Source organism: Chiloscyllium plagiosum, chromosome 11 (assembly GCF_004010195.1).
Source record: "Chiloscyllium plagiosum isolate BGI_BamShark_2017 chromosome 11, ASM401019v2, whole genome shotgun sequence".
Lineage (NCBI taxonomy): Eukaryota > Metazoa > Chordata > Chondrichthyes > Orectolobiformes > Hemiscylliidae > Chiloscyllium > Chiloscyllium plagiosum.
Genome location: NC_057720.1, coordinates 84,377,211 through 84,395,769, shown reverse-complemented (window position 1 = coordinate 84,395,769; position 18,559 = coordinate 84,377,211). Strand labels below are relative to the sequence as shown.

General features: G+C 40.8%; 2 protein-coding genes across 9 annotated transcripts in view; one reads left to right on the top strand and one right to left on the bottom strand.

Moving 5' to 3' along the window:
* angptl1a (angiopoietin-like 1a) overlaps window positions 1-16,152 on the bottom strand; it is a 75,716-nt gene extending 59,564 nt beyond the window's left edge. Inside the window, exon 1 of the mRNA XM_043700059.1 lies at window positions 15,886-16,152. The gene's annotated coding sequence lies outside the window, so the exon portion shown is untranslated. The remainder of the gene's footprint in view (window positions 1-15,885) is intronic.
* ralgps2 (Ral GEF with PH domain and SH3 binding motif 2) overlaps window positions 1-18,559 on the top strand; it is a 519,857-nt gene that overhangs the window by 350,283 nt on the left and 151,015 nt on the right. The window lies entirely within an intron of this gene.

Here is an 18,559-nt window from a genome sequence, read left to right as displayed (position 1 = left end):
GTTATAAACATTTTGAACAAGGCACCAATATGAGCCACGGAGCTTAGAGCTGCAGAGTAAGAAGATTCATCTTGAATTGAACTAGACGTCACATCCTGGAGATGGGTCTGAGTCCTCAAGGGTATTTAGGGAGCAGAAGGAGCTTTCATGCTCTACGCCAACCTTAAAACGGTCTTATGGCTATGTGACGATGCTGCTCCTTTGACAAGGTTATTCTGTCCTTGGTTTTCTTTTTGAGAGGGGTCATTGATGCAGAAGCTCCGGTCAGCCTAGTTTGGAAGGGTTTTAGGGCCAGTTTGATAGCTTACAGATATAGTCTAAGGTAAATGACTTTCAAGTTTAAAAAAAACTTGTACAATTAAAGGGAAGTGGCCAGTTCTCCCAACTCAACATTTCTCTGATTTGGTTTGGTTTTAGCGAGCAAGTTCAGTTTTTTGAGGCTGCTGGTCAAAAAAACCGTTCCATGCTGATCCTCCCTCTCTCTCTCTCTCTCTCTCTCTCTCTCTGACATCTCACCTGTAAGGACCTGTGTTTGATTTTATCTTTTTTGCCAAGAGGGTGTTTTTGGGGATGTTGCAAGTATTTGGAACGGATTCATTAAATCTGGGTGGAGCGGATAGATGGGAAGGAAGATTGACAGGTGCGACAGGTCATGAGGATGGTGCGGAACTGGAAGTTTGGAACTGTGGTAAGGTGGGGGAGGGCAAATGAAGGAACTGGTGAAGTCCACATTGATGCCCTGGTGTTGAAGGGTTCCAAGGCGGATGATGAGGCATTCTTCTCCAGGCATTAGGTGGTGAGGTAGTGGTAGTGGAGGAGGCTCAGGACTTGCATGGCCTCGGCAGAGTGGGAGGGAGAGTTGAAATGTTTGGCCATGGGGCTGTGGGGTTGATTGGTGCGGGTGTCACGGAGATGTTCCCTGAAGCTCTCTGCGAGAAGGCATCCAGTTGCCCCCATGTAAAGGAAACTGCATCAGGTGCAACAGATGCAATAAATGACATTTGTGGAATTTCAGGTGAAACTTTGGATGTGGAGGGCTCTTTTGGGGCCTTGGATGGAGGTGTGGGGGAAGGTGTGTGTGCAGGTTTTGCAATTCCTGCGGTGGCAGAGGAGGGTGGGTTGTTGGGGAGCATGGACCTGACCAGGTAGTGACGGAAGGAACGGTCTTTTGGAAAGCGGATAGGGATGGGGAGGGAAAGATACCCATCGTGGTGGGGTTCGTTTGTAGGTGGCGGAAATGTCAGCGGATGATGATACGGTTTATGCGGAGGTTGGTGGAGTGGAAGGTGAGGACTAGGGGGTTTGGTCCTTGTTGCGGTTGGAGGTTGGGGTTTGAGGGCAGAGGTGTGGGACGTGAATGAAATGTGTTGGAGGGCATCTTCAACCACGTGGGAGGGGAAATTATATGGCCTTTAAAGAAGGAGGCCATCTGGTGTGTTCTGTGGTGGAACTGGTCCCCCTGGCAGCAGATATGGCAGAGGCAGAGGAATTAGGAATACGGGATAGCATTTTTGCAGGAGGTAGGTTGGGAAGAGTTGTAATCCAGGAAGCTGTGGGAGTCGATGGGTTTGTAAAAAATGTTAGTGTTGAGTCGCTCGTCGTTGTTGGAGATGGAGAGGTCCAGGAAGGGGAGGGAGGTGTCAGAGATGGTCCAGGTGAATTTAAGGTCGGGGTGGAATGTGTTGGTGAAATTGATGAACTGCTCAACCGCCTCGTGGGAGCACAAAATGGCGCCGATACAGTCATCAATGTAGCGGAGGAAAAGGTGGGGAGTGGTGCCAGTGTAACTACGGAAGATGGACTGTTCTACATAGCTGACAAAGAGACAGGCATTGCTGGGGCCCATGCGAGTGCCCATGGCTACCCCTTTCATCTGGTGGAAGTGGGAGGTTTCGAAAGAGAATTGTTGAGGGTGAGGACCAGTTCAGCCAAATGAATGAGAGTGTCAGTGGAAGGGTACTGGTGGGGACATCGGGAGAGGAAGAAACCGAAGGCTTGGAGGCCCTGCTCATGGTAGAGGGAGGTGTAGAGGGTGGGATGTCCATGATCGCGATAATACGTTGGGGGCCGGGGAAATGGAAGTCTTGGAGGAGATGGAGGGCGTGGGTGGTGTCCCTAATGTATGTGGGGAATTCTTGGATTGAGGGGGATAGGACAGTATTGAGGTAGGTGGAGATGAGTTCGGTGAGGCAGGAGCAGGCTAAGACAGTGGTCAGCCAGGGTAGTTAGGCTTGTGGATCTTGGAAGGAGGTAGATCGGGCAGTGCAGGGTTCCCAAACTATGAGGTTGGAAGCTGTGGGTGGGAAATTCCTTGAGGTGATGGGGTTATGTATGGTTTGGGAGATGATGGTTTGGTGAAGGGGGGTGAGGTCATGGTTGAGGGGGTGGTAGGAGGAGGTGTCTTCGAGTTGGCGCCTGGCTTCAGCAGTGTAGAGGTCAGTGCGCCAAATTACACTGCACCCACTTTGTCCATTGGTTTGATGGTGAGGTTGGGATTGGAGCAGAGGGAATGGAGGGCTGCGCATTGTGAGGATAAGAGGTTGGAGTGGGGGAGGGGGAATAGATGGGTTGAGGCAGTTAATGTCCCGGCAGCAGTTGGAAATGAAGAGATCAAGGGCAGTTAATAGACCGGCATGGGGTGTCCAGGTGGATGGAGTGTGTTGGATGCGGGTAAACGGGTCCTTGGAGGGTGGGCAAGAGTTTTGATTGAAAAAGTAAGCTCGGAGGCGGTGGAAGAAGTGTTCGACGTCACGACACGTATAGAATTTGTTGATGCATGGACAGAGGGGGATGATAGTATAAGGCCTTTGCTGAGGATTAATCATTTGTCCTCAGTAAGGGGGAGGTTTGGGGGGATAGTGAAAACATGGCAGGGCTGGGAGCTAGGACCTGGAATAGGTGTGGAGCTGGGAGTCGGGGCAGAGACTGTGACTGGAGTGGGCGTAGGGGGAATGGGGAATGGAATCATTTGCAGAGGTGATGCCCCCCTCAGGGTTCTGGGAGGGAACAGGGATTGTGACAGTGGGATCCGTGGGGGGAAGGGAGGGGAGGGCATGCTGGCAGTGTGCAGGTAAGTGGCGTTGGTGTGGGCGGATGTCGCAGAACATGTGATGTCAGTGATGACGTAGGGGGCGGAAGTGATGAAAGGCGTGGTGGAGGTGAAGTCCTTACGGGCGGAAGTGGCTGCAAAAGCAGCCGCAATGGGGGTGGAAGTCGCATGGCGTTGGGGGTGATGTGGGGCTGGAAGTGATGTCAGAGGGGGTGGAAGTGCCTGCGGCGAAGGCAATTGGGGGGGGTACGCAGAAGTGTTTTCTCGGTCGGACCTTACGTTGGTCCCGGCGGTGGCAGGTCTTGTGGCAGCGATTGGTAGTCCAGCAGTTTTGGCGACTGTTGTCTGGCTGGTGGTCACGAAGGTGTTATGAGTGGCCGTGGCTGCAAGCTGCCGGTCAGTGAGAGCGGAAGTGATGTCATTGATCACCGCGGTGATGGTGGCTGTCCCGCCTTGTGACTGATGGGAGCAGAGCAGTTCCGGAGGTTGGGGAAGCTTCTGGAATGTTCGAGGAGTGTTGGTTATTGTGGTGGGTATAGCACTGGAGTTTAGCACAGTGAGGTGTGATTTCATTGAAGTATAGAAGATCCTGAACGGTCTTGACAAGGTGGACATGGAAAGGATGCTTCATGTTGTGAGTCAGTCTAGAACATTGTTTTAAGATTAAATGTCACTCTTTTAGGAAGAAATGTGGGAAAATTCTTTCTCTTAGGGTTATGTGATTTCTGTACTCTGCCTCAGAAGGATCATAGACTCATAGGTGTTTACAATACACATGGAGTCCATTCAGTCCATTGTGCCTCTGCCAGTCAACAAAGATCTGCCTATAATAATATCATTTAGCTCTTGGCCCTTAGACCTAAAGGTGATGTCAATACAAGTTAATGTCATAAACACTGCTTAACTGCTATAATAATTTTTGACTCAACTACCTTTTCAGGAAGTAAGTTCCAATCTCCCACCACATCTGAGGGAAAGAAAAGCTCTCTCCTCAACTCTCCTTTTAGCCTTCCATCTCTTAGCTTATTATTGACCCCTCTACTAATGAAAATAATGGCTTCCAATGCACTATATCTATGTTTCTCATTAACATAGAAATATAGAAATAAGCAAGAGTAAGCCATTTGACCCCTTGAACCCAGCTCCACCATTCATTATGATCAGAACTCAATAGCCTAATCCTGCTCTCTCCTTATATCTTTTGATTCTTTTCGCCACAGGAGTTGTATCTACCTCCTCCTTGAAAACACACAATGTTTTCCTTCAGCCACTTTCTGTGGCAGTAAATTCAACAAACTCACCACACTCTGGTGAAGAAATGTATCTTCATCTCAGTCCTAAAAGGTTTACATCTTGTCCTTAAATTATGTATAGGAGTTGAGACATTATGTTCAGGTTGTACAGGACATTGGTGAGACCTCTTCTGGAGTACTGTGTCCAGTTCTGGTCTCCATGCTATAGGAAGGATATTATTAAGCCAGAGACGGTCAGAAGAGATTTATCAGGATCTTGCCAGGAATGGAGAGTTTGACTTATAAGGAGAGTTTGAAGGCTCAGACTTTTTTCATTGTCGCATAGGAGATGGATCGGGATGGTCAGGTCAGGTCAGGTCAGGTCAGGAGTGAATAAGGGTTTAGTGGAGAGGTTGAGTTGAGAGGGTGTCAAGTGAGAGAGGTGACCTTATAGAGGTTTAAGAAATATAGATAAGGTGAATGCTAGATGTCTTTTCCCTAGGGACTGGGATTTCAAGACTCAGGGACATATTTTTAAGGTGAGAGAAGAAAGATTTAAAAAAGATGAGGGGCAACCTTTTTTTTAAACATATAGTGCTTTGTGTGTGGAATGAACTTCCAGAAGCAATGGTGGGTGTGGGTACAGTTACAGTGTTTAAAATTCATTTAGATAAGTATATGAATAAGAAATGGTTGGAGGGGTATGGGCCAAGTGCAAGCAGGTGGGACTAGTTTAGTTTGGGATTATGGTCAACATGTCAAAATGTGGCACTGGAAAAAGTACAGCAGGTCAGGCGGCATCCGAGGTGCAAGAAAGTCAATGTTTCGGGCACAAGCCCTGATGAAGGATGCTACCTGACCTGCTGCGCTTTATCCAGGGCCACACTTTTCGATTTTGACTCTCCGGCATCTGCAGTCCTCACTTTCTCCTATTATGGTCAATGTGGACTAGTTAGACCGAAGGGTCTGCTTCCATGCTGTATGACTCAAGCAATTTTGACTTGAACGATGCTACCAAACCTCCGCTACTCACTTAACAATTACAAAATGATACCATCAGACCAGCATACATTCAATGTCCAGCAAGCTGGAAGCACTAACAGTTTCTGAAATAATTATTTTAAAATTATTACTTTTCTATCCCACCCCTTTGCTTGGCCAAAGGGATGGATTGGAAAAGTGAATAGTTTTTGCTTGGCCAATGTTAATACCTGGGGTGACACTGAAATTATGATCCCTTATTTTAATCCCTGTCCACGTCAAATTTCAAATGTCACTCGCTATATATTATGTATTTAAAAAATTCAAGTTCTACAGTTTTAAATTTTAGTTTAAGCCTGAATTGCTTAAGGCAATGAAAAGGATCTCCTAAAGAAACAGGATCAGATTGCATACAATGGAACTGCTTTTCTAATTTGCTGTTACATAGTTCTTTTGAGGTCTGTATTGTACTTTTGGTGCTGTAAATGTTGCTATTCTGTTCATTGTCAATACTGCACTTTAATTTCTGCAGTTAATGCCCTTTTTTTTTTTGCAACTTTGACGGTCTTCAAATATAACATTTCTGATTTTGCATGGGTATTGCAGAGACAAACACAAGGTGTGAAGCAGTTACTTACCTAAGTGTCTGCTATGGATGTTGCAAAAAGTAAATTGATCATGATGCATGAGTAGCTGTGCACTAAAGGCTATTTTTAATTTTTCTGATTTTAGAAGTCAGTAAGTCAGTTAAAACATCTAATTATTCGTCTCATTTATTTCTGTTATTAATTACTTTTACTGTGAAATGATAACTGCTTTAATCATTGCAAGTATGTGCTAAATACATTTTTTAATTTCAAATGTAAATATATTTTAACACTGATCTGAATCTTTTGATAAGGGCAGAATTCTTATTAGATTAGATTACTTACAGTGTGGAGACAGGCCCTTTGACCCATCAAGTCCACACCGACCCTCCGAAGAGCAACCCACCCAAACCCATACCCCTTCACCTAACACTACGGGCAATTTAGCATGGCCAATTCGCCTAACCTGCACATCTTTGGATTGTGGGAGGAAACCGGAGCACCCGGAGGAAACCCACGCAGACACTGGGAGAATATCAAACTCCACACAGACAGTTGCCCGAGGCAGGAATTGAACTCGGGTCTCTGGTGCTGTGAGGCAGCAGTACTAACCATTGTGCCACCGTGCCGCCGCTTATCTCTGACTTTAGCAAAGGAATATGCACTTGCCTTCCTGCAATTTTTCTGAGAGAGCTTTTGATGTCAGATCTTTCATAACTGATTGAATGGAGCAGAGCACGAAGGGAGTGGCATGCAGAATACAAGCAGAAGCCGCACCCTCTTTTTCATAGAAATGTTGCAGTGCAAAAGGAGGTCATTCAGCCCATCATGTCTGTAAAGGCTTTTTACAATTGAAATTTTCCAAAGCTGTTTTGAAAAGAAAGAAAAGATAAGTGTGTAATATAAATGTAGAAAGTAGTTGGGTGAGTTAAGCAGCAGGGTGGATGGATAAGGTGGCTGATTGGTTAGATGGGGAAGTAGGAGGGAGGCAGGGGATAAAGTAGCTCATTGAGATGGGTAGGGTAGCAGATGGATGAAGTGGTTTGGTAATGAGAGGGGTAAGGTGACAGCTGGGTGAGGTGGATTGGGACAGTCAGGTCAGGTCAGGAGTGAGTAAGGGTTTAGTGGAGAAGTTGAGTTGAGGGGGTGTCAAATGAGAGACCATTCAGTTGAGTAAGGAAGGGGTAGGGGGAAATCAAGGAGTAAGGTCAGTGTGAGTGATTGCAGGAGTGGTGTATTCAGACCTGTAATTACCCAGGAGTTAGACTCTGATTTTTCTGTCTATCCAAGTAATTATATAAGAACAGTCCAAAGCCTCTGTTTGTTTTTTAAAAGGATCCTAGGAAGCAGGAGAATTGTTTTTCAAATCTGAGAGTTCAAAATTCCAAGGAATTCTTGGGGGTTTTTTTGCATTGAGATTTAAAAAGATTCCAAAGCACATTTTGGGAGTGTTACATCAGCACCTGACCATCTGGAAGCACAGAAGATCTGGATTAATCCACCTATATATTCTGTACCTGTGCGCTTCCCTCCACTTCACCTGATAAAGGAGCAGCGTTAGCAGCTGCCAGTTTTCCGATCAACAGCAGTTAACCTTTAACTACTATCACGGAATTGACCTTAAAAGGGTCAGAACTAATTAAGTACAGGTGTACTTTTACAAATAAACGGCCATGCTGAAGGCTGTATATTGTCTATGAACAGTGCTGTGGGAGATCAGCCAGTATTGCAAAGTTTTTTTTACACTTAATGCAATTTCTGTTAAATAATTTTAAGTTCACTTAACACTCGGGCAATGTCACGTCAAAAGGATGAAATACTGTGTTGCTTTGAGAATATAAACCATAGGCTCTTAAAGAAAATCTGTCACAGTGACAGAATAACTTTTGTATGCCTGAGATTTGAGCATACTATGTTGCAAGCAGTGTTCCTTGGTTATTTGTGAATTGCTAATCTCCAATATTTGTTAACCAGAATAGATTTTTTTAATGTCATTTAAATTTTTCCATTCCTTTGGTTGCCTAATCACGAGAACAAGTTGTGGAATTGTAATTTGTAAATCTACATGTTTATGGGTTTGCACCAGTAAAATGAGCATGAAAAGTCATAAAGATTTACAGCAGATAAAAAGGCCCTTCAACCCATCACATCCACTCTGTTCAGAAACAACCGCCTAACTACTTAAGTCCCATTTTCCAGCACTTGGCCTTACATGCCTTGGCATCGCAAGTGCACATATAAATACTTCTAAAATGTTATGAGGGTTTCTGCCTCTACCACCCTTACAAGCAGTGAGTTCCAGATTCCCACCATTCTCTAGGTGAAAAAAAGATTTTCCTTAAGTCTCTTCTAAATCTTGTCCCCCATGCCTTAAATCTATGCCCCGGCCATTAATCACTCCTTCAATGGACAATGTTCCTTCCTGTCTGCCCTATCTCTACCCCTTCATAATTTTATGCACCTCAATCTCAACTCTCAAATTCCTTTCCTCTAAGGAAGACAATTCCAGTCTATCTGATCTATTTTCATAATTGAAACTCTCCAGCCCTGGTAACATCCTGGCAAATCTCCTCTGTACCCTCTCCAGTACTATCACATCCTCCTATAATGTGAATTCCAGAACAAATGTGTCCTAATCAATGTTTAATACAGTTCCAGCATAACCTCCCTGCTCTTAAATTTTATGCCTCGACTAATAAAGGCAACTATACCATATGCCGCCTGAATCACTTTATCCACCTGTTCTGATACTTTGAGGGATTGGCTTACGTGCATACCAAGCTTCCTCTGATCCTCAGTACTTCCCAGGTTCCTACTGTCATCATGCAATCCCTTGCCAGATTGGCACAATACACAATGGATGCATTAACGTTCTTGAGATGAAAGAATCTCCAATCTCTGCTTTAGTTAATCTAGGTTAAAAATCACACAACAGGTTATAGCCCAACATGTTTATTTGGAAGTACAGGCTTTCAGAGTGCTACTCCTTCATCAGGTGGCTAGTGGGGCAGGATAATAGGACACAAAATTTATAGTAAAAGATCTGCAAACCCATTCTAAGTAATTAAAAACTTAACGGCAGCCTTGGTTTGTTCAGTACACTGCATTAGTTGTATGATATGTTGATCTTTTACTATAAATTCTCTGTCCTATGATCCTGCCCTACTAGCTACCTGATAAAGGAGCAGCACTCCGAAAGCTTGTACTTCCAAATGAACCTGTTGGACTATAACCTGGTGTTGTGTGATTTTTAACTTTGTCCACCCTAATCTAACACCGGCACCTCCATGTCTCAGTTGATCTATATAGGTATCCATTCTCAGTATATGATTGATCTTTGATGTTCTGTACAATATGAGAAGTTCTAAGTATATTCCTTATATACAGAACTTAAGAAAAAAAGTGTTGATACATTGCATTCTTTGTGAAGAGACACCTAAAATACTCTAGCTAAGTTGAGAGAAACTTAGTGAGACTTGATCATCTTTCTTAAAAGAAAATATATATGCCTACTGCTGTTTTTCTGTACATGTCAACTTTATTTGAATTTGATTACTGGTGGTGCTACAGCCCAAACTTCTTCCACACACCATAAATCCTTCATACCATACATGTGAAATAGGTTGCTTTGGTTATTCACTTGCAGTGGGAGATGGAGACTGCCCCTTACTACATTTCATGGTTTCATTTTTGTCAAGTGTTCAATCTAGGATTTTGTTGACTTGGCAGTTCAGACCTGTACTCTATTAACTAGAGAATGTAATTTGAAGATGCAGCAGTTCTGTCAGTATGATGTCATCGCACAAATTAGTAAAACATTTACCAGGGAGTTGTGTCATTTTGATCTGTCCACCTTGTTGTTTAGCAGGCAGAAAATTGACATTGCTAAATAATTCAATTTCTGCAGTAAGTTGTGCATAGCCTAAAAATATGTTATCCCCTTCTTATTAGTTCCCTCTTGTTCATTATCTACAGGCTGCTCCTTGGAAACAGCATTTAAAAATAATAGGGTCAGACTCCCAAGTATACAGGAGTATGAAAGCAGAAAGTGACTTAACATTTCATACTGTATTCATTACGATAACAACTACAAGTGGCAACTGTATTTATGCAACCTTAAGCCAGTCTGGCAGCATTTGTGCAGGAAAGATGTTTCAAATCTAAAATGACACTTTTTCAGAACCCTTCCATCAAGTTGTCAGACTATTTGTCTGACATCCAGACCTGGATGATTATTAGTGTCCTACAGGCAAACAATGGAAAGATAGAAGCAATTGTCTTTAGCCCCACCATAAACTGTTACTTGGCTACAGCCTCATTCCCCTTGTCATTTACTGACTCAGATTAAACCAAGACTCTTCATAATCTCAACCCCTGGTTGACTATGTATTAAGTTCACTTCTCCAAATATTTTCCTTCATAAACACCAGCTACATTCACATCCATTAGATTGCCTGCATCTGTTTTGCTTAAATTTATCTTAAGCTGAAACATTATTCATCTCCCACCTTGACTATTCCACTGCTCTTATGTCTGGCTTCCATTCTGCAACATCAAGAAACTTCAGCATACTCAAAACTCTCTCGTATACATCCTATCCCTTTTTCAAGGGAGGGACTGAGGGACTCGTGCACTGATGTCCTCAGGGTGGGACGATTGACCTCCAAGAACCACAATTCGATATGACTCATCCCCGATTCACATTGATTCCAGTTTTGTAAGGGCACCTTGATGCTATATTTGGTAATACAGTATACTGCCTTAAGTTCAGGTCTTCTGTCCATGTTTGGACCAAGGCTATAATGAGAAAACCCTTGTGTCGCTCCAACTTTTGCCTCTAGTTATTATCCACTTCCTTCACCCCACCATTGACATCTGTACTTTCAGCCATTTGAGCTGTTACACTCTAGAATTTCCTCCTTGAACCACGTCACTTCCTTTCTTCTTACAACAGCCTTGTTAAACCACATTTCTTTGACCGGACTTTGTCACTTTTCCTCAAATCTTCTTTGGGCTGGTGATAATTTTTTGTTTGAATGTACCTCTGTGAAATGTCATTAGACCAGTAATAAAACATGCATTTTCTGTCAAGGGTGGCTACTTGTTTCAGGGGTTTCTCATTCAGTATTCTTCTTTATTCTTACTGGCTCATTTATTAGATGGTGCATTTTAATAATAACAATACTATTACATGTAAGTTTACATTACTTATGGTCGGAACCAGGTTTGAAAGAGTTCAGTAATATCTTCAAGAACTATCAAAATTACATTGACTTTAAAGCTACAGCGCAAAATGAAAGTGCAAATTTCCTAGAATCCATGGTATTTAATTGGCACAATACAACAGTTATAAATTAAGCATTTTTTTTTCCAAAATAACTACACACAAGCTATCACCCTGAACACATCATCTATTGGTAAGGTCACAGCTAATGTATTTCCATCACAAATGCAAAAAGAAGTTAAAAAAATGTAATCGGGCTTTTTATAATGTCAAGGATCTCAATCTCAGATTTGAACTTAACATTTCATACAGTGCTCATCACAGTAACAACTACTAGTAGTTACTGTATTTGTGCAACTTTTTAAGCCAGCAATTCTACTTTCATTTCCAAGGAATTTAATAAATGTTAAAATTAAAATAATATGTGAAAGCCACCCACTCCCCTCTCCCTTTGCTACCTCCACAATAAAACTTCTTGTCCCACAATCTTCCTTCCTGTATCCTTCTTCATCAGCCCTCTTCCACCCCTCTGCAGCCTCCTCCCACCCCATGCACCCGACAACTTCCTTCCCCATTCTCCCTTTTAGACCCTTTCTCTTCCTTGGAGCCTCCCTCTCTTCCTCCCTCTCACAGCTTCCCTTTTCCTTTCCTTACAACCTCATTTTACCACCCCTTTGCAGCATCCAACTCTCTCCACCATATAGCTTCTGTCTCCCACCAACCTCTCCTTGCAACCTCCTTCCTCTTCCACCACCCCATCCTCCACTGATGCAAGAGCTGGATTTCTCTGCTCATTTGACCCTGACAAAAGGCACCCTGGCAACAGTCTCTTTACTACTGCTTATTTTCTGAACTGTTGTTTTTTCTTCAATCATGGTGTGTTTTTGTTCAGTGTTTTCAGCTACTGGGCTCACTAGTGAACCTTTCAGCAGCAAGTGCAGAAGAGAAACAGTCTCTTATGGCAGAAGCAGCTCTTCCCTAAACTTGTCAGTGCTTCTTGTGCGGGTGTTATTGTTTTAATCTTCAAAGGTATTTTGCTAGTTTTCGGGAATGAAATAACCCATTGCCCCCATGCATTTTGAGTGACACGCAGGTTGCCTTATCACATTCAAATTACAAATACATGTTGATGATTCTATAATTTCCACAATTTGGTAAAAAACTTGGACAACTCAGCAAATGGTCGTATAACACTGACTTTGAGGCCTGTTGTTGGTTACTAATGAGGTCAGTTTATTTAAGTAAGGTATTTGGCATAAGAAATAACATGAGGCATCATTTGGGATGGGATGGTTGTGAATTCTAGTTCATAACTGATATTCATTGCAAGCTGTTAGTTCATGCAATAAAGTTTAGCTGTAGATTAATGGGGACATGTAATTGAGAAACTGATACTCCGATCTGAAGTATATCGAGTTCAGACAAATTTGGAGCTGATTACAGTTAAAAACTTACCTGCTAATCATACAAGGTCAGAGGAGGGTTGTTACTTAGACATAAAAGACCCACCTCTGGGCTTGTCATGGAGCCAGAAGGTCTACACTTGCTTTTATAAAAGCTTTATGTTACGTCTGTGGTTTACAAATCAAATTAAGAAAAACCTAGGTTATGAACAAGATGGTTCCTTATCAGAACCAGCAATTCTGGGAGACAGGAGTTCTTAAACTCTTATTAAGAATATAGGTTGATCATATAATTTACAAAAGCAAGGAGTTGTGCTGAAGGTAAGCTGTTTTATTTCCTCACCATGTTGTCATGGAGACAGAATTTGGGGGTATAAAGTTCCTTTGTTTAACTTATCTGTATGGGTTTGCTAACAGATGCAAGCAGATCAGTTTGGGAAGGGACAGAAGCATTACAGCTTTGGTCTTATGTAGACCGCAACTAACTGAGCGAGCGATAAGGAACTTAACAATAGTCAGACCTGCACTCAAGCAGGAAAAATATCAACTTTATCATCCATCTCAAAGAATGCAGCTGGACGACTATAAACTTTATCAAGTTTGAAGCTTGAGGAAGAAATCTATAGTGATTCTCACAGAGCCTTATGGCAGAAAGTAACTGGTCAACTTGGAATAAGCAGGAGAAAGCATCTAACAAAATGCTGTAAGATCAACAGCTATACAGAGGTTGTGGGAGTTTAGCGAGTTATTAGCAAATGGGGATGTTCCTGATGCTAATGAAATAGGACGATAGAGCTCTTCAATATATGGTTGTAGAGATTGTGCAGGAAGAAGGACTTCAGATATTTTAGCCATTAGCTCCACTCCTGGGGATGTTGAAACATATGCAAGTCAGATTGGATACACTTGAATAGTGCTGGAACAGATATCTTCCCAAAGGATTTTGCTGGTGCTGTTGGAGAAGGGTTAAACTAACTTAACAGGCAAATTGAAACTAGAGTGCAGATTCAGAAAGGGGAGAAAAATGAAAAGTAAGATAGACAATTTGTTAGCATGCTTAGAAGGCAGTGGAAATAAAGTCAGATAAAGCCAGAAATGGCTGCTCAATATTCCAGTTTACTTGATCTTTTGATGAGATAGGGAATACAAGGGAAGGGAGTCACTGTATTGATAGCTGTGTGAAGGAATGACATAGAAGAATAATCGTCAAATGCTTAGATGGATTGAACTGAAGAATCAAAAATAACTGTCACTATTGGAAATATACTTTAGACCTTCAAGAGAAAGAAAGAGTTAATATGTAAGTGAATCTTTGATAAGAGCAAAAGCCACAGAGCAGTAATAATGAGGGATTTCAACAACCCTAATGTTAACTGGGATCAAATAGTGTGAAAGATTCAATAAGAACACATATCTTAAAATACTTTATGGAAAATGTTTTTATCTAAAATATGGCAAGTCTAACAAAAGGGATGTTCTGGATTTAGTGTTAATGACAGGTGAAAGGGATATCTGTTGAGCATTTTGTGGAAATAGACAAAATTCAGTTAAGTTTAAGGGAGTTAAGAAAAAGAGAAAAGATAAACTGGAAATCAAGGTTCTCAACTGGAGAAATATAAAATTACATAAGATTTTCAGGGGTCTAGATGGCCTGGATAGGAAGATATTAATTCACTTGGTTGGGGGATCCATAACTAGGCAGCGCACATTTAGTTAAAGAGGGAGAAGATTTAAAGGGTATTTGAGGAGAAGGCTTTTCGGATTATTCTTTATAGTCCATGCAGCTGTAGGCTCCTTCCATTCTGTAAATTCCGAGAATTCTTTCCATGTAATTCTTGGAAATAAAACCATGACTAGTGTAACTTAATCACTTTTGTCTTTTTAAAGTAATAAATTCAACTTTGGAATACATTTTTGCCATTTACTTTATTCTAGGTTGAGCATGCAATGTATTTTCACAAAGTTGTGAAATGAAATATTGGTGATTCTGGAAATGATCAATACATTCACTGCTGGTATGACTAGTCATTGCTTGCAAAGATGACTGTTACTCCTGCCATGTTAACACAGATGAATTACTCATATTGTGTGACTTAGTGTTTTTCAGCTGATGTTCCAAACCTCAATCCAGTTTAATTGTAACTTGGGTGACAATTGTACATTCTTCCTATTCTCACCTGCCCTCTTAGCATACTTTTTTTTTATAGTTCTTCCTTTACCTGCTCCAAAAAAACACTGTCGAAGATTAGAACCACTTTTAAAGAGTGTACTTCCTATAAACAAATCTGGCAAGGACATTACTCGCAGTATTGAGAACTAATGCCAGCAGGGCAAGTCATTATGACTCCGTTTGGCCTGTTTTGAGATGCAACCCATTGTCAAAATACTGTTACACAGGTATCTCAACTGAATGTGTATAGTTGTCAACTTATTATACATATATGCTGAAATTGATCTTACTCAAAAGATATGTAAGAAAACCTACAAGATTGTTTTGGACTCTACATGAAACTGCCTATGTTCTGTAATTTGACATGAAATGAAAATTGAACTATCAGCAGGAATTTATGCCATATTCCACAAACATAATTTAGACAAAAAGAGTCAATTGAACTCATGCTTTGACCTTTAATGTTGCTGAAATGAATTTTCAGCGCCCTTTATATTCTCTTAGTATTCTACAATGATATGCGAAACTGGCTGCAAGTTGTAGTGTAATTTGGTTTAACATTCAAAATCTTGGCTTCAAACCACTGAGCAGATCATGATGTGAGCTCAGGAAACACATTTTACTGTTCAAGCAGGGGGAAGGTTTATTATTCTGTTAACTAAATCTGTTCTGTCTGGCAATTTTTATCTGTCTAAGAAATATGATATGTAAAATTTGCAACAGCATACAATATGGAGTTCCTTTTTTTTGACACAAGTATGTTGGACATTAGAAGAATGAAAGATGTCTGAAGACTTAGCAAATACATTAACAGATTAAGTATTATTAAACAAAAATGTAACATTGTTATAAGAGCATTGACTTTCTTGGACAATTTTTAAAAGGCATATACTTTTTAGAAACAACTACTGCTATTAAGTGCTACCAATGATTCTTGTAGATTATTTAGAAGTGGAAAGCAATAGCCTTCTGTCTAATTTAAACCAATTAAATCTAAAAACACATTTCAGAAGGTGTAATCGATATAATCCCTTTATTGTCACTTTTATTAAAATCTGAAAGAGTTTTCCTAAATATTTTCTTTATAACCCAGATTAATTAGGATTGCTAACTGAGTGGTAAGATTGTTGTTATACTTTGCTTCCAATGCAGTGAAAAAAAACTCGAACTGAAGGAACAAAATAAGACCTACTTTAGTTCACAAAGAAAGCTGACTTAATTTTCATGCATAATACAAACCTGATTCCTTTCCTGTGTATGCGTTGCAGTAAAGCTCCAAAGTCAGATGAAAAGTTTCCAAATGTTTGTTGTTCTGGTTGTGGTGGTGTCACATGGATTTCTGAAGCAATAAGTAGACTCATGAATGTCCTACAATATTAAAAATCCATAAGCATTGTTTCCGGATAAAAGTTTGACTACATATGGTAATCTGCAGTAATAAACTTGAAGGAAATGTAGCAGTATTGTTCTGTGCTAGAGTCAAATCCAGGTTCTGTTTTCAGTTAATAGATCGTGCGACTTTTAGCGTTGCTGATGCCACTGTCTGTGTTGTTTTTATTGCTTCAAGGCCAGGCTCTGTTAGATGGTGGGTGTGTAGTTGGTTTTCACAGCATCTCAACATAAGGCAGACTAACAGGCTCCTTAAAAACACAGGCATGAAGTTTGTAGGATCAGCCCACCTATGATGTCATGGCAGTTAGAACTAATCGAGCAAGAGGTTTTCCTTATTCCTCCTAGGATATACTTCTAGATTCCTGGCATAGGCAGATGAAATATGGATTAAATTCTTTGTTGCTTAGACATCTGCAATAGATGTGAACCAAAGGGACATGTCACTGTTCAAAAGATATATTTTCTCCCACAAGGTATCTGTTCACTTCATCCTGTTAAAAGTAAATCTGAAATGCAGGAAATCAAAAGACACTGTTCACTTTAACTCAGAGGATATTTAATGCCCTGTAATTCTGGCTCAGCATATGAATTACTCACATGAACCAATCATAGTATGTGTAAAGAAGCCATATGGCCAAGGTTCTTGTGTGATCCTCTATGATTTACGTTAACTTTGGTAGTTCCTGGTAATGTGTTTTGGACTTCGTTAAGAAAGTTGCAAGTATTTGTGCTAGGTTCCTTTTAAGCATCATTAGGTGTTAACTGTTAACAGTGTTGGGATTATTGATCTCAGCAGTTCTTCAGAAATCTGTTTTGTATATACAAAAGTATCTAATCCTCTCAGTGTCATATTTACTCCTGACAATTAAATGTTTTCTCTTATAATCTTCATTATACACGCATACCAACAAATACTTTAGGGCTGAATTTCTATCTTCTGATAGGAGTCAAGATCTAGAATTGCCTTTCCAAATCTGTTCCAAACAATATCCCTCAATCAGAAATTAGTAACAATGAAGAGCAATTTTTTTTTACCTAAGTTCCTGATATCAAGAGGCGTTCCATTTCTGTAAACACAAGAATGTTAATAGTTCAGCAAAACTGCCACTGCACCAGAAGAGACAGGACCACCATTTTAGGTGGCTGAAGGACCCTAATGCTTGAACCGGGCCTCTCGCTGAAGGCCTTGTTTGAGATCAGTGCTAGTGAATCAGAGGGAACTGGGTTCCTGATGGTGTTTCCGAGTGTATGCATCCAGTTGGTCATCGCAGGAAGCAGTGAAAAGTGGGGCAGTTAAAACCTCCTGGGAATAGTACCCAGGTCTTGCCCTCTCTCTGACCACAACTTGCATTGGTTGGGGTGGATAAGGAAGGAACAGCCCAAGAATTGAATCACCTGCTGATCTTACCACCAGGATTGTTCTTCATTTCCCCTTGTATTCTATTCAATTTTGATCATGGTTGTGAAAGAGAATGTAGCTCTTAACATTGCATAAATTCAGGAAAAAGATCAATGTTGTGGATATTCAGTAGAACTGTGCAGCAATTTTACTATAATGATTCTGTTGCAAGTTTGCTTCCAGTTTCTCATGGCGTAAAGAATTATTAATATGAAAGTTTACCAGTAAGATGTGCCTACTGTAAACCACAAATTCAGTTATGTTATTGTAGCCAGTGTCTTTTGTTTAAACTGCACGGTATCAATGCCATTCCTGTTCTATTCCAATGTTTTGATTGTGCAAACATGATGTGAAAGTGACATGCCTCTCTAACGTCTATGTAAAGGATAATGAATTCACTATTTTCAGCATTTGATTTTGAAAGCAGTTAATGTTTTTGACTTTGCAGTACATTTTATCTGCATCTATTCCTGAACAATAACATGACCTCATGCATTTGTTAAAATTAAGTTTTCAGATTTTACAGCAATTTTTTTCAATTTCATACCTGTATCAAACAGTGGGCTCCTTTCAAAAATGGTCTCAGGAAATGGAGACACTTCACTAGGTTTTAACCAAACTTCCTCTCATCATATTCTGGGTTCCTTTGCAAATCGATGTGTGACAAATTGCCTGTGTATTCAATCTCTAAGGTACAATTGCAAACTGATGTCAACCAACATATGGAATGCATTTTTTAAATGTAGTTATGCTATTAGCAACTTGTTACACAGCTCAGCAAATGCACTGTAACAGTGTTATCCTCAGACAAATGTTGTGAGCAACTTCTTGCAACCTAGAGAGTAAGCTGTCGAATGAAGTGCCTGGCTGTAATAGCTGAGAGAAATGTGGGCAAAAAGTGTTTTTATTCAGCATAACGTACTCTAACTTGTGTTACTTCTTTTTATATGGTTCGTCTGCCTTTCTTCCAGTTTATTCTCAATATGTGTTGTGAATTCTGAAGGTATCATTGGTGCATTTATTTTTGCAGTAGCAGGTTTGCAATTTCTTCGGCTACTCATCATTGGATTCCGCCATAAGAAATTTCAATGACCTGTACTGGGACACTTTTTTGAAAATAAG